Genomic DNA, 13,709 nt, shown 5'->3' with positions numbered 1-13,709 from the left:
AGAACTTCACTCAATTGATCAATCAAACAAGCAAAAAAGCATGTATGCATCCATCATTTTTCAAATTGTTGGTAACCTCTGCATGTTTTCCCCAGATAACTGCCTGTGTCACAAGGTCAAGCTCACTCACATTCACTTCAATGACAGTCCCTTTGGTAATAACATCCAAAGTTGTATATAGTGGGGAAGAGTGATTCTTCTTCATACCAAGTATGGGTAGTCAAAAAGTGACTTGAAGTTCAGGATGAGTTACATGAGCTTTCTTAAAACATAAACCCATTGGCCTAATAAATCTTTTATATTTTGGTGGTTTTTGAGTAAAACCATCTCCAACAAAGCAGACTTTAGTAACCATTCTTTTCCAAGCCTTTTTTCTCTTTCCTGCACAAATAAATCGTTACACTTCTGTTTCTCCCTGGGCATGAACTTTTGGCAAGGGCACTTCCCATTTACCAGCTTTCTCTTTTCATTTCTTTTTAATCATAATGGAAAGTACTTTGTCTAGTGACTGTCCCTCTCTGTCCAGCAGATATGTAGGCACTGCTCCTTGGGGAGGTTTTTTTTTTTTATCATTTTTCTGCTTGGTATTTCTCTTTTCATGCATCTTGATAGTCTTTTGCATTTGAATCTTCTCAGCATGACACTGTTTATGGTACAGTTTGGCCTTTAGACCAATCATTTTCTTTGCTTTCTTTGAACATTCATGAGCCTCTTGGCTTTCCTTCTTTCTCTTTTTCTCATGGTAATCCAAGTGGTAGCCATACCATTTTTGGTGTAACTCTATGTATTTGTTCTGTGGCATTTTGATGGCTGGGGGCCTGTTGAAGAGACGCTGAAAATGCTTCCAAACCTCAGACCCTCTGCCTTGAGCGACCAACTCCCCATGAGATGGAAAGAATGGCAAATTTTAATAATTGAAAAATAAAAAATGATTCTGGGAAGATGGCAGAGTAGGTCAGAAAATTACAAGTTCTCAAGATTTTACCCCATAAAGACTTAAAATAGCAACTTGGGGGTGAACAAAGTGTGGGTGGAGATAAATACGAATAGAAGCACAACCAGGGTCTTCCTGGACAATTTGAGTAGATCAGAAGAAAAATCCCAGGATGCATTTGGTCCCTTCTCATGCTTCTCTTGCTTCTTGTAGCTGAATGTCAAATTTTCTATTCAACTCTGGTTTTTTCAACAAGAATGCTTGAAAGTCCTCTATTCCACTGAATGACCAGATTTTCCCTTGAAACATGATACTCAGTTTTGCTGGGTAGGTGACCCTTGGTTTTAATCCCAGCTCCTTTGACCTCCAGAATAGCATATTCCAAGTCCTTTGATCCCTCAGTGTAGAAGCTGCCAGATCCTGGCTTATCCTGATTGTGTTTCCACAATATTCAAATTGTTTCTTCCTGGCTGCTTGTAATATTCTCTCCTTAATCTGGGAATTCTGGAACCTGGCTACAATATTCCTAGGAGTTTTCTTTTTGGGATCTTTTTCAGGAGGTGATCGGTGGATTCTTTCAACCTCTATTTTGCTCTCTGGTTCTAAAACATCAGGGCAGTTTTCTTTGAGAACTTCCTGGAGGATGATTTCTAGGTTCTTACTTTGATCATGGCTTTCGGGTAGTCCTATAATTTTTAAATTATCTCTCTTGGATCTATTTTACAGGTCAGTGGTTTTTCCCATGAGATAGTTCACCTTACCTTCTATTCTTTCATTTGTTTGGATCTGTTTAACAGCATCTTGATTTCTGATAGAGTCATTAGCTTCCATTTGCTTCAATCTAATTCTGAAGCAATGATTCTCCTCTGTGAGCTTTTGAGATTCTTTTTCCATTTGGCAAATTTGGCTTTAACAACCTTATTATTTAAACCATTCTGCTTTCAGTGGGACATTGCCTTCAATATCATTACTTTGTTTAGAGTTTGCTTCCTATCATTGGTACTGTGTATAGTTAGGCTGGTTCTACTGCTAAGATTTCTCAGTAGCTCTAAGGAATTTAGCTTAGATGTACCCTGGGGATGTCACACATGTAGTGAAATCCTAGAAAGCATTTAGGTCTTCTAAACTACCATTCCTAGAAAGAAAACTGGGTCTAGAGATAAGTGAGGGCTCTTGCTCTCTTCTTGAATTTTAACAGGCTTCTGTGGTTATAATAATTAATGATTAGAGTATTTATATTTACCTTATAGAATACCTGGCAGGAATATATAGTCCAGGTTAAATAGTGTTCATAATGAAAATCAACAAATAATCTTCATTACTGATTGACGCTAACCACAGGGTAATATTCTGTGATGAGCTGTTGAAGCCAATTCTACATCATTAATAAAATAAAATTTCCATTTCTGACATAGTCATTCAAAGAGTTACATTCCATTTGTCATAGTATATTAATTTTAAAACTGTCAAAATTGCCTTTAGCTCCTGTATCATAACACATTTTAATTATACTGACATTATTTGTTCTACATGCTTCAATAATTCACTACCTTCACCACTGATTCTTCATAACTGTGTGGCTCTAAGATGATTACAAGTCTTTGGCATACAGAATATAGGACATATGCTTGCTAATACAGGGTGTCTACCTTGGCCAAGAAAAGGAATCTTTTTGGAAATCTAAGACATTAATCTGAATCTGACTTAAAAATAGATTTGCGAATATGTGAAGGATCTGTGATTTCCTCAGTGTATGGAATCACAAGTCTGGGAATTACTTCTATCACTAAATTCTAATGTGCCTGGAGCACATAGGGAAAAAGTGACTTGCTAATATATTCCCTAGTAACCTGACCCTGGGCAAATTGCTTAATTCCTCTGTGACTTATTTTTCTCATTTGTAAAATGAGGATAACAATAGTACCTACTGAACTGGGTTGTTGTGAGGATCAAATAAATGAAGATATGTAGAACTCTTTGAGATCCTAGAGCTTTGTAAATTCTAGTCATTTCTTAATGATCATTATTGCTGATTATTTATACATCAGAGATAGGATTTGAACACAGAGCTTTCTTACTTTAAGTCCAAGATACTTTCGCACCATGTTACTTCTATATTAGGGCTGAATATTTAATATACATCTTGATTTGGATGTGCAAGTCCCAAATAATTCACTTTATTTGTGGAAGTCTAAATAATATAGTTTCAAAGGATCTGTAAGTACCAGAAATCTAAAAGAAAATTATATATATATATATATATATATATATCCTTTTGATCTGTTTTCCATCCAGTGATAATATGATTGTAAGAGCAGAACTTTTTTTCCCCCCAAAATATTTTTCTTTCAGTTGTGTTGAATGACCCATAAATTCTTAATCTACAACAATCTGAAAAATGTGTTAATGATGAGGTACAGGTTCTGGGAACCCCCTTGAGCTCTCCTTGAAACTTTCCATTTGATGAGGCATTTGCCTGAGGCCATAGGCCTTTCATTGTGACTCTAGGCCCAAATTGCTATCCCTCCTTTTCCAGCAATTTCCCACCCTTGATCCTCCCAATACCCAAATCTGTTACACCCTTGAAATGGCCTAGCCCACCACTGTCTGTTGTCTCCAGATAGTGTCCAGCAACTTCCCACCCTTAATCACTCATTTACTGGAGTTTGACCTCATTGACTCCTCCTGAAGACCCTCCCCAAACTGCTCCTCTAGACCCCCCATAGATTCCTACCACAACCTTTCTATATATCAGACTCCATCTTGCCCCCATGAGAGGAGGAAGGACAGAGAATGATTTAGTGCACTCACTCTGTGTCAAAATGAAGAGGGTAATCATGAAATGATGAGGTTTAGGGTTAGGGGTGCTTGAGACCCCAAAATACCAAGACACTGGGCCCTGCTGAATGAATTCGACTCAAGTTTTCTCTCAGCCAGAGAAAAACAAACTTTATTATAAGTTTGCCATATTGGGTAGACTCTTAAGGAGCCTCGGTATCTATCTGTAAGGCTTGCATTGGGCAAGAAGGCCAGAATCATCTGACAGACAATGGTGGGCTAGGCCAGTTCAAGGGTGTAACAGATTTGGGTACTGGGAGGATCAAGGGTGGTAAATTGCTGGACGAAGGAGGGATAGATATATGGGCAAAGTCATAGTGAAAGGCCTATAGCCTCAGGTAAATGCCACATCAAATGGGAAGATTCAATCAGAGTTCAAGGGGATTCTCAGAACCTGTGCCCCATCATTCCCCCTAGGGAACCATAAAAATGATGAGGGACATCAGTCAGGGAGCCATAAAAATGTAGAGGTCATCATAAAATGATGAGGTATAGGATTAGGGGTGCTCAGGATCCCAAAATACCAACATGCGAGCATTTATTATGTGCTTTACTATGTTCCAGTCACTGTGCTAAGTGCTAGGGATCCAAGAAAGGTAAAAAATAATCACTTTTTTCAAGGAACTAGCAGTCTAATGGGGGAGACAAAAAGCACTTAAGTATGTAAACACAAGACTTATGTACACAAGTTGGGGGTAGTTTCAAAGGGAAGGCATCAAGATCATGAAGGCTATGGAAAGGCTTCTTTCAGAAGGTGGGGCTTTAGCTGAGACTTGAAGGAAGTGAGGGAACAGAGAGGAGGAGCATTGGTGCTCCAGTTAGGAGATGGACTGTGATATAGAAAGGAGAAGGGGGCCCATGGGTCTGTTTAATTGTTAGAGAATAGGAGGTATTGGGTAAATATCAAAATTAGGGTCATAGAATCACAAAATCACAGAATTGGAGTTTGAAGAAACTTCAACAGCCTAAATTCAGTCTAATCCACAACATAAAAGAATCCTCACCAACTTTATATTATAAATTATCATCCAGTTTATACGTCAGAACTCTGAGGAAGAGAAGCATACCCCCTCTTTAGACAACTCAGTATAATTTTGGACAAGAAGTGTGTATGTGTGTGTGTGTGTGTGTGTGTGTGTGTGTGTTTTCCCTAGAAAATAAGCCCTGATTTTTTTCTCTTCAACTTCTATACTTTGTTCCTGATTCTTCCTGCTTGAGCTAATCAGAACAAATGCCTCTTCAATGTGAAAATCCTTCAAAAACATGAAGACAAATATAATGTCCCCACTTCATTCGTCTTTGGTCTGGGTTAAACATTTCAAAGTTCCTTTAAACTGATGATCCTCATATGAACTTATGGTTATTCATGATCCTGGATGCCATCTTTTGGATGCTGTCTTGTTTACATTGTCATTCCTAAACTATGGTGTCTGGGACTAAGCACAGTCCTCCAACTGTAGTCTGACTTGGTTAAGATACGTATGGACTGTAACCTTTTCATTATTGTAAGTTGCACCTCTCTTAATGTAGCTCAGGATACACATGTGTAACAACAATTCTACTTGCAGCTTCGGGGGGGGGTGTAAGACCAATGACACCAGCACACAGGAGGGCTGCTAGCGCAGGTTCTTTGATCTGCTTTTTTAAAGGAAAGCAACTCAAAAGGGGTCAACAATCTTACTTTAATCAAACATATATATCATTTACTTAGTTCAAGGTCAGCACCCTGAACTTCAGAGAAAATACAAACAGAAATTAAAAGCAGAAATAATAGTGTAAAGACCAATAGACAGGGCTTCTGATCAAATAATATACATCACAGATCAAAAGACAGATTTAAGTGTATGACCATTACATAGACACATAGGTACCATAGAGAGAAGCAGCAACATCTGGGTTTTCAAAGCCAGGGGGCTCCTTAATGGCTACCCAGAGTCTTTTCTGGCCAAATCACATGAATATTCTTCCAATGAGTGAGCCCCAAAGCAAAACCTCACCTCAGAATATATATACCCTTCTTTAGAGCCAGAGGGCATCACAACCCTCATGACCCACTGCTTAATTACAAAGCAAGAAAAGGTATGGGTCTCCCCTAATCATGTTGTACTCCACATGAGGCCTGTTAATGGGCAGGGAAGATCTTCAATTTCCATTAACATTACAACATGAAGAGACCTTTCGTAGAAAACCACCATCTCACCATGCCTCACCTGTCTTATGCTTGTGAAGGTCCTTTAGTGAACTTCCAAGTGTAAGTCTCCATATTTATCCAATGGAATTTCATCTTATTGTCTTCTTCTTGAGTTTTTAAACTGTCAAGATCTTGGATCCTGGTTCTATCTTCCAGTGTGTTGGCTAAACCTCTCAGCTTGATGTCATTTGATGAGAATTCCATCTATGCTTTTATCCATATTATTGATTAAAATGTTAAAAAGCACAGGGCTAAGCACAAATCCTTAGGACTGCTCCACTGGAGATCGTTTACCACATTTAAATTAAAGCATTTACCACTGTTCTTGGATTCTTATCATCCAGTTATAGATCCATCTAATTGGATTAGATTGGCAATTAGACTGAGAGCTCCTTTATACTAGGAGCTTATCTGTGTTTCCCCATTGCTTACTGTAGTACCTGCCACATAAAAGGCAATTAATAAATGATTGTTGACTTGACTAATTATATTATTATTCAGTCCATATCTTGTCACAAGATTAGAATACGATATTTTATCAGATGCTTTGCCAAAATTTAGATAATCACTCTACTGTATTTTGTTGATCTCTCAGTTTAGTAATTCTGTATGTAATAGAAATCGGGTTAGCCCTGTATAGTTTGTTCCCTGATGAAGCTGCACTGGTTCTTCTATCCGGTGCAATGGAAAAAATGTTGGATCTGGGGTCAAGACGATCTGAGTTTGAATACAGTCTCAGACACTTATTAGCTGTGTGACCTGGAAAATCTCAACTTCTGTTTGCCTCAGTTTCCTCTTATATATAATGGAAACAATAATTTCACCTATTTCCCAGGATTGTTGTGAGAATAAAATTAGATTTTTATAAGGTACTTTATAAACCTTAAAGCATGATGTAAATGCTAGCTATTATTCTCTTTATACCTATTGTTTTTATTTTTTATTGCTATTTTTTCCTAGATTTTCACCTACCATTTCCTTATTGTTTGTAGAATTTTCTTTTCTAGGCTTTTTTAGACTTTATTTGGAGGGTTTCTTATTGACCCTAGTAATTAATAGATTATTATGGCAGGTTTAGGCCTTCTAGTCCCCTCTTAGGCTTAAGGATGGAGATTTAGACATAGAGTTGGGTTCAGACAATTAATGCACCATGGATTGAGTTGATCCAGGTCTAGTTTAATTTCAAAATAAACTAAACACAATTAAAGAGAAGTGTCTTATAATGATGATCTCTGTCACAAGGAAGGAGTGTAGGAAAAGGCAAAACAGTTCTCCATATTCTATAGCTGGGAGAACAGCTGGCCTAGAGAATCTTACAGCTTAATCCAAAGGGTGGTGGTGCTATTTGCTGGTAACAGCTGTTGTTGATGCTGCTGCCAGTAATTATTTCTGCTTACATTTTCAGGTTATGTTTCTATCTTGTAACTAATAATATTTTCATTTTGCACCTGAAATATCTAAAGTATTCATTTGCTGAATTCTTAACCCTTCATGAATTAGCAATGGTTTCTCCATACCCAACCCATATTCCTGGAAATCACTTTCACCACAGTTGGTCCTCTTAGGATCCCTGGTATCCTTCAATACTCAGATCAAGAGCTACCTCCTACATGAAACCTTTCCTGATCCTATGATGGTTGTGCCAAACTTTCTGCTTTTCTCTGCTCTATTAGCAGAAGAACATGCATTATACTTTGCTGAGAAAATTGAGATCATTCTTTGTGAGGTCTTAGGGATTATATCAAGGGTTACAAATTTGGTTAAGGGTGAATCAAAGTTATATACAATAGGAATTTCAAGTGAAAAATCTTGCAGTGCTTCCAAATTCCCAGGTGGTTATCACAAGTTTAATAAGATAACTGGAAAGCTATTTAAAATTAGTCCTACTCAGAAGTCTTCATGCCATGTACAAGAAAGGCTAAGTCTAGTGGGTCCTTGGAAGTTGAAATGAACTAAGTCGATTAGGTTTCCATACTGGTAGCAATATAACAGGCCCTTATGAACAGGAATTCCTGGGGGTGGGGGGCACTGATGATTATGAATGAAGAGAATTGATTCTTTATGTGGTTATTATAGTTTTAGCTTGAAATAGGGAGACCCAGTCTAAAAACTAAATAAGTTAAAAAAACTACCTCTTTAATATAAGTATTGATAATATGAATATAAATGATACAGATATAGACCTAACTATAAGTACAGAGGGTAAAATATAGATTTATATCTGTATGTAATGTTGGGTTGATTAATTTATTCAAACCCAATCAAAGTAATTGATAATCAATCAATTAACAATCAGTTAATCTTATACCCCTTAAGTTGAGTGTAGAAAAGGTCTTTCAAATGCAGTGGTGTTGTATAATTGTGTTCAAACAGGTAGAAGAAACCTGGCCTCATGCAAGGCATCTTCTTTAAATTATCAAGTGAGTTGAGAATAGATGGATGTTGAGAGTTTGGAACAAATGCTGCATACTGACCACTTGGGAGGTATTAAGGAGAGGATCCGATGAGAAAATATTTCTAAAGTGCTTAGCATAATGCCTGGCACATAGAAGGTGAATAGTAAGTGCTTCTTCCCTTGTACTATCTCCTTGATTGGTTGCTCAGACATCTCAGAGCAGAAAATCTGGGCTAAGGAAAGTCACAAGGAAGGGTCATTTTTTCCCCCAACTTCTCTACCAAGAGCCTCTTTATCAATATAAACTATACTAATTTTGTTGTTTCTTTCTCCAAATGTTTCTATAAACTAGATAATACTTCAGTTACAAAGAGGCCAGAGCTTTATTACAGAGGGAAATAAATATAGAGTTAAGTAAAGAAGTCAGCTTCTAAGTGTTAAGAATTTTCCTAAGTGGGAGCTCATAGAAATTGTGACTGAATTAACAATATTTTTATTTTGTTGTTTTTTAAACAAACTGGCTAAAGCCGAGGAGAAAGGAAACCAATGGATCTTATGGACCATTATATTGTTAAAAAAAAAAAAAGCTTCTTGTTGTTGTTTAGCTGGTTCAGTTGCGTCTGATTCTTTATAAGCCCATTTGGGGTTTACTTGGCAAAAATGCTGGACTGGTTTGCCATTTCCTCCTCCAGTTCATTTTATAGAAGAGGAAACTGAGGTCAACAGGGTTAAGTGATTTGCCCAGGGTCACACAGCTAGTGAGCATCTGAGTTCAGATTTGAATTAACATTTTCCTGACTTCAAGACAGGCCCTCTATCCAGTATGCCATCTAGTTGTCACAACAAGGTTTGCAGGAAGCTTATTAGAATAATAGGGTATTTGAAATACTCACACAAAAACTGTTCAAACATATGCAAACTGTTTAAAGACCAACTATGCATAACAGTTCACATTTTCCTGCATAAGCTTTTCCTGTTGTGTTTAGCATATTAACATTTTTATGTTTGTTGGTGATTATTTTGTTCACAATGAAAAATAATCTATATTTCTTAAAAGATAATGCTGCATAAGGAGAATACTAAGTCAGTCATTTTGGTTGGAGTATAGAGCAATTGAAGGGGACTGATAGTAAACAAACTTGGAAAAAATAGGCTAAAAGAGGATTTTGAAGGACTTTAAATGTCAATGATTAATTTTGCCATAATATAGAATCATATATTATTTAGCCTTATTTTGATATATTTCTAGGTCACTCACAAGTCCCTATAGTTCCAATAGGGAAATTTTATTATCATACTCATAATACATAGATTAGATAGATACATACAATGTGAGATATATGCTAGAACTACATCTCTTAAACTTGTATGTCTTTCAAAATATAGGCAATAGCTTCAGAATTATTCTGTCCTCTGGAATGTTGCATAATATTTTTGTCATTTAGCTATTTCTATATTCTACAGTTAATGGAGTAATCAGAGTCCTTACACATAAAATCAAGAATAACACTAGAAATGTTGACTCATTTTCCCATTTGACTAAAGATAATTACAAGGGGGAAAAACAGAACAAATTTATTATTTCATCCTATCATTATCTGGTATTCAAGGTAGAAAGAATAGAATTGACCCTGATTTAATACCCATACTACCATTATATAAGCAGTATGCTCTGATTATAAGAGCAAAATCAATTGAATAAGTATCATTTGTCCCATAATGTGAAGCAATACAGATTAACATTTACTGATTGAGAATGCAAAAAGGCAGGTAGAAGTAATGATCTGAAAGATTTCAATTCAAGAATTTCATAAACCAGAATTGTTTCCTTATATATTATTTCTAGTCTCTTCCTAACCTAACCTTCATTATCTTTTAGAAATAAGATAACTAAAATGAAGGTGGTAGATCACCTTCAATATGTTATCAACTTCTGACACCAAGGAATATAAAAATGAAGTTATTCCTTAAGCATACAGGCAAACTTTTAAAATCTTTTACTAAAATAGCTTAACTCCTAGTCATTTTATTACCTAATATATATCAGTCTAATTAAATTAAATAAGTATTTATTAAATTGTTCATCCTTTGCTCTTGAAGAAGACCAATGACATCAGCAGGGTGATGTTTTGACTTGCAAGCAAATTGGATTTAAGTGAGCCAGAACTATGTAGAATCATCAGCTTCAGTCTCTTATTCCATAGTCATCAGTCCATCCAATGGCAAGAAATAGGTCAAGACAACTGGCAATGGTCCAGGATGCAGTGGGACACCTTGGCCATTGAAGCTAAGGTCTTTTCTAGGTCTCAGTTTGTCTGAGGCATTGCCCATTTAGTGATTAAAGACTAGATAATAATCAAGGCAAAAGATGACCTAGTTTTCCTACACAAAAGAATCATTCTGGGAAGGTAAGACATTCAGAGTTCCTGACCAGAACAGAAGCAATTTATTTATTAAGTACCTATGATTTTTTTTTATTATTTACTAAGGGCCTATGATGTAGAAATGCCTATGATGTGTCACATATACCACTTAAAAGTTTGTAAAACATTTACATATATTCTTTCATTTGATCCTCATAACAGCTGTGATGTATATGCTAAAGATATTATTTATTATACCCATTTTGCAGAACAGGAAGTTGAGACTCAGGTGAAATATTTTGCCCCAAATAAAAAAAAACTAGAAAATATTAGAGCTGGGGGTAAAATCTATATCTTTCTCAATCCAAAAACATAAATCTTATAATAAGATAAACATCAATGAAATATGAAAAAAAATTATGAGAGGTTGATTGGATCTAAAACGATTTTTTATGAGATTAGACAGGTTCTTTTGGATCTTATTAAGAGTGAAAATAGGGGTGGCTAGGTGATGCAGTCAATATAGCAGCAGCCCTGGAGTCAGGAGGGCCTGAGTTCAAATCCAGACACAGACACTTGACACACTTACTAGCCATGTGACTTTGGGCAAGTTACTTAACCCCAATTGCCCTCAAAAAGAAAAAAAAAAAGAAAAAGAAAAAAAAAACCAAGAGTGAAAATAAGAGGAGCCAAGATGGCAGTGTAGAAGCAGGACCAATGACACCAGCCATGGCTAGAGGGATGTTGGGAGGGTGGGAGAGTGGATCACCAGCAGCTTTAGTGGTTTCCAGAATTATCAACCCATAAATGCCAAAGACAAAGTGAGAGGCCAGTGGACTTTGGGAACAAGGGGTCTGGGAGTGCAGTCCAGCCTCTGCCCCTGGGGCAAGAAGTGGCTAAGGTGCAGCAGCCCGCTGCCGCATGGCTGCTTCAGAGCTCCTGACCTGGAGATTGTAGGGGAACCAAGAAACCACTCCGAGGGGTAACCCTCTTGCTTTAACCTGCTTAGATTTGGTTTGCTGTCTAGAGTGGAGGTTCTGGGGTACATGACCAGTGTGCCAGAGGCAGTGAAGGCTTCTGAGAGGGCACTCAACTAATAGCTTCAGCAGCTGAGAAAACCCCAGCAATTTGGGACAAAGCTCTCCTCTCTGGAAGCAGAGCTTTGCTGTGACAAAAAGCTCAAAAGTCAAGAAATTTAGGGGCAACATGAGCAAGCAAAGGAAGCAAAGCAAGCACAGCAATACAACTTTGGACTCCTTTTTGGGGGAACAAAAAAGGATCAAACATGGAACAGGAGGAAGACAAAAAGTCAGAACTCCTGCACCAAAAGCTTCCAACAAAAATATGAATTGATTACAGGGCACAGAGGAACTTAAGAAGGATTTTGAAAAACAAATAAGAGAAGTTGAGGAAAAATTGGGAAGAGAAATGAGAATGATCCAAGAAAATCATGAACAGAGAATCAACAACCTGACTGAAGAAAATAACACCTTAAAAAATAGACTAACTCATATGGCAAAAGAGGCTCAAAAAGCCAATGAGGAGAAAAATGCCTTAAAAAGCCAAATTTGCTAGATGGAAAAAGAATCTCAAAAGCTCACTGAAAAGAAACATTCCTTCAGAATTAGATTGGAGCAAATCGAAGCTAGTGACTTTATGAGAAATCAAGATACTATTAAACAGATCCAAAAGAATGAAAAAAATAGAAGGCAATGAGAAATATCTCATTGGAAAAACACTCACCTGGAAAACAGATACAGGAGGGATAATTTAAAAATTATTGGACTACCTGAAAGCCATGATCAAAAAAAGAACCTAGAAATCATCCTTTAAGAAATTTTCAAGGAAAATTGCCCTGATATTTTAGAACCAGAGGGCAAAATAGAGGTTGAAAGAATCCACCAATCACCTCTTGAAAAAGATCCCAAAAGGAAAACTCCTAGGAATATTATAGCTAGGTTCTGGAATTCCTAGATCAAGGAGAAAATATTACAGGCAGCCAAGAAGAAACAATTTGAATATTGTGGAAACACAATCAGGGTAACACAGGATCTGGCAGCTTCTACATTGAGGGATTGAAGGGCTTGGAATATGATATTCTGGAAGTCAAAGGAGCTGGGATTAAAACCAAGGATCACCTACCCAGCAAAACTATCATGTTTCAGGGGGAAAATCTAGTCGTTCAATGAAATAGAGGACTTTTAAGCATTTTTAATAAAAAAAACCAGAGCTGAACAGAAAATTTGACATTCAGATACAAGAATCAAGAGAAGCATGAGAAGGTAAACAGGGAAAAGAAATCATAAGGACCTTATCAAACTTGAACTATTTACATTCTTACATGGAAAAACAATAATTGTAGCTTATGAAACTTTTCTCAGTATGAGAATAGTTGAAGGGAATATAAATGCATATATGTGTGTGTGTATACATATATACATATGTCTATATAGGAGGGTATGTGGGTATAAAAATGCATATGTGAGTGTGTGTATATATGTGTAGAGGCATACATAGACAGAGGGCACAGAACCAGTTGAATAGGAAGGGATGATACTTAAAAGGTAAAATTGAGAGGTGAGAGAGGAATATAATGAGAGGAGATAGGGAGAGACAGAATGGGGTAAATTATCCCATATAGAAGAGGCAAGGGAAAACTGTTACAATGGAGGGGAAGAACAAGAAGGCGAAAGGGAATGGGTCAACCTTACTCTCATTGAATTTAGCTTAGAAAGGGAATGACTTATACACTAAATAGTGTATCTTGTCCTACAGGATTATAGGGGAGGAAAGGAATGAGAGGGGGGATGATGGAGGGGAGGGTAGATTGGGAAGGAGGGAATTTGGAAGCACCCACTGTTGGGGGCCAGGAAGTAATGGTATATGGGCTAGTGCCTGCTTGCTTGATGTATGACCTTAAAAGGTAATGAATAGAGCTGTGGAAGATGATTGGCTATATGTACCTATAAGTTGCCCTGATGCGGAAGT

The 13,709-nt window shown here is 37.0% G+C and overlaps 1 protein-coding gene and 1 pseudogene across 2 annotated transcripts in view; both read right to left on the bottom strand.

The window, feature by feature from the left end:
- LOC138155789 (ribosome biogenesis protein NSA2 homolog) overlaps nt 1–805 on the bottom strand; it is a 1,405-nt pseudogene extending 600 nt beyond the window's left edge.
- Nucleotides 1–13,709, bottom strand: part of LOC138156092 (CUB and sushi domain-containing protein 3-like) — a 638,148-nt gene that overhangs the window by 318,466 nt on the left and 305,973 nt on the right. The window lies entirely within an intron of this gene.

The sequence above is a fragment of the Petaurus breviceps genome, unplaced genomic scaffold (assembly GCF_028583685.1).
Source record: "Petaurus breviceps papuanus isolate PSGF00001 unplaced genomic scaffold, PetGlider_PUasm1.0 98, whole genome shotgun sequence".
In the NCBI taxonomy this organism is placed as follows: domain Eukaryota; kingdom Metazoa; phylum Chordata; class Mammalia; order Diprotodontia; family Petauridae; genus Petaurus; species Petaurus breviceps.
Note: the sequence above shows the minus strand (reverse complement) of the source record. Positions and strands in the feature narration are given on the sequence as shown.